Here is a 3,079-nt window from a genome sequence, read left to right on the forward strand (position 1 = left end):
AGTTGTTACAAATGGCGCGAAATATTCCTTCTTCTTTTTTTATAATTATGGCTTCAGCCCAGTGGGGCAATTTCGCCAGTTTCAAGGTCGTAGGAGCAAGGTAATACGATTGATATTGTACGGTTAGTACAAGACAGTGCACGGTGATTTAATTCGGTCTTGTAAAGCGATAGCGGACTTTACAAGAAGCACGTGGACAACCGGCCGTTGACTCCAAAATGGTGGTTAAACGCCCTTCAAGATTAATTCTCCATTCACTGCACACCACCACATTAGTTTACTGTATGATAAGCTCGATAGCTTGCTTGTAATACCGATGTATTACACTTTAAACAATATTAATGGAGGTAAAAACACGAGGAATTAATCACGAGGCTAACAATCAAGATGGCGCTCGATCCGGGAGTCGAAATATTTATTATATGCATTCAAACGCGTCTTGAGCACATGGCTATGACGATTGACACTTCACATACAACTAACAGAAGCACCGGCATTTTTTTAATGCTTGTTAGAACAGATTCCCGGAATTCCGTATGCTCCATTCAATTTAACCAGAATTTCACACGAGCGCTTTTACAACGCGCCTTATAAAAGCGTTTGAATGACACAAATGGATACATGTGTATTTATTCACATGCTGCGCGATGCGATGCGCGGTGGGGCTTTTTTATTGGGCGTTGTTGGACTTTCGACTTTAAGCATTGACAATTAAATCGAATTTAGCGTACGCAATTTCTAGCGTCAGGTTCGAACGCTTTTTTACCTCTCGTGGGAACGAGGACACGGTTTATTGTAATAACGCCGCGCCGAGTACAATTTGTCTAATAACTCCATCTTACGTCGAGTAGAAACATTAAAGTTTCATTAACTACAATCAATAGAGAATATTATGCGAAACTCTACGTAGGGGGCGCCACTTCCACAATCCGTCACAATCTAAGGGTCTACCGCAAACGAGAGAGTCGAAATTTTGTTATCTAAACTAACCTCTCTATCACTCTTGTTTATTTCGAGCGATAAAGAGGCAGATAGCCGAGTTTTGATTTTCGCGTTTCGATGTATCAATGTCATATTTTATTGTCTGTGAAAACTTGCCAAAAAACAGTTTAAGACACAGTATGTCTAAGTTACCTACTCTATGGTTTACGATGGGTGCTAGTGCTGCACTCTGGCGGCAGAACACTGCAGTAGTACCCCCTATTTGACCTGACAGTATCTATATTCTAATTATTAATGAAAAACATAATAACTATTAATAAAATAATAAACTTATAAATAAAAAAATTGGCCTAGGTCGTGGTCGCTCGGTAGGGTACCCAGAAGGCTGGCCGCATTGCCCCGCTGGATGGCAATCCTGATCCGCTGGGCAAAATATTGGCCAGCCCTCTGGTCACCAGAAGCCTCTATAAGGCGCTTTGATAGCTCCTTATAGAGCAGTGGTTCCTAACCTGGGGGTAATTACCCCCGTGGGGGTAAAACTGGTATTTTACGGGGGTAATAAGCTAACCTAATATAACAATACAACAAACGTACACGTTTTATTTTTTATTACCATTGGGAGGAGGGGTAAAATCAGGTTCCCTAGTTAGTCATAGGGGTAACCGGACTGAAAAGGTTAGGAACCACTGTTATAGAGGCTACGCGCGCTAGGTCCCCACGGCCCCAGGGTTTCCACTAATTATTAACATTATATCATTCAAATGCTGTGTCCATTTCGCTGATTACTTTACCGAGACCTTGATTCCTAGTAGCTATTTGTTTTTAATTACTGTTTATACTTCCACCCAAGGTTGCCCAACCCTGACGGCGTTTTAAACCATTTGCAGCTTAATTGTTTTAGTAATTAAATTACCAGCTTAGTATCGTTTTATGTATTTTGCTATTGTTCTTCGTAGAACATCGTCTACCGTCGTTTATATAGTTAACCCCCCCCCCCCCCCTTCACTTTGCCAAGATAGAGTCTGTGCGAGTCGTAGAATGTATTGGGCCCCATACATTCCACGATTCTTCTCTTTCCGCACAGATTCTACCTACCTACCCAAGAGTGTACATTTTTTTAACACCTAAAAAAAATTTCGGAAACCTTGTCTCTTATTTCTTGTGACGCCTTTAATTCCAGGGGTGAAAAACATGCGCGTTGCCGACCCTATAAAAACCCTTATATTCCTGTAATGAGCTAATGAGGGCTACCGCGTACAATTTCGCCGCTAAGGGCGCTAGTGTAGATGGAGGTCTTTCAAAAGGTTAAATGCATAGAAGTTTTAGGGGTTTCAAGCTTTTTTTATCGCTTTTTTCACTCCTTATTCATAATTGTGGTAAATCTTTGTCCATATTTGATTATAATCATGGTAAACAATAGATACTTATAGCTCAATAAATGGTAGTCGTTTAAAAAAAGTGCCAACTAAAATATATGCAAAATTAAACAGGTTGAAAAAACGGCAAATTTAGACGTTAAAATATCTTTTTGTATATTACAACGTATTGATCTTATAAAAATAAGCATATAAGAATTTTGAGATCTCTTTTTCTGGACCACGGTCAACAGTGGCGCCAACTGGTGAGCAAAAAACCGCTAGCCCTCATTAATTTTGTATCAAGCAAAAACGACTGCGAACGATGCTATTACAAAATTAATTTAGTATGGGATAGCGCATCATTACTGGTGAATTTCCAATACGGCTTGGAACTCCGGTAGCCGTTTAAGAAGTACCTATAAAACTCTCGGTAGATGTCGCTAGGGCCTCCCTAAAGCTCATATATGGTGGAAATATTCGCTGTATTGTGTAAGTTCTTGGTAGCTCAGATGGAAGAGCACCGGGCTAGCGATCCGGTGGTCGTGGGTTTAAGTCCCACCCAAGACTGAATTTCTCCACTTTTAATTTCTAAGCTCTATACTGTAGACCCTTGAGAAAACCTCGACAGAGAATTAAACTGACAAGGTTTGAGGCACATTTTCCTATACAATGATACAAAAACATACATACCTATATAAAGTGTATTACTAAAAGAAATTAAAAACTAGCTTAAATCTAAAATAGGCCCTTGAGGCATTGCACCAAGGATGCTGGCGACA

At 40.1% G+C, this 3,079-nt stretch overlaps 1 non-coding gene across 1 annotated transcript; it reads left to right on the plus strand.

Annotated features, from left to right (window-relative positions):
* Nucleotides 1-2,793: 2,793 nt before the first annotated feature.
* On the plus strand, nucleotides 2,794-2,867 carry Trnaa-agc (transfer RNA alanine (anticodon AGC)). The gene has a single exon. It is a non-coding gene; the product is annotated as a tRNA-Ala (tRNA).
* The last annotated feature ends 212 nt before the right edge of the window (nucleotides 2,868-3,079 follow it).

This window comes from Cydia amplana, chromosome 12 (assembly GCF_948474715.1).
Source record: "Cydia amplana chromosome 12, ilCydAmpl1.1, whole genome shotgun sequence".
Lineage (NCBI taxonomy): Eukaryota > Metazoa > Arthropoda > Insecta > Lepidoptera > Tortricidae > Cydia > Cydia amplana.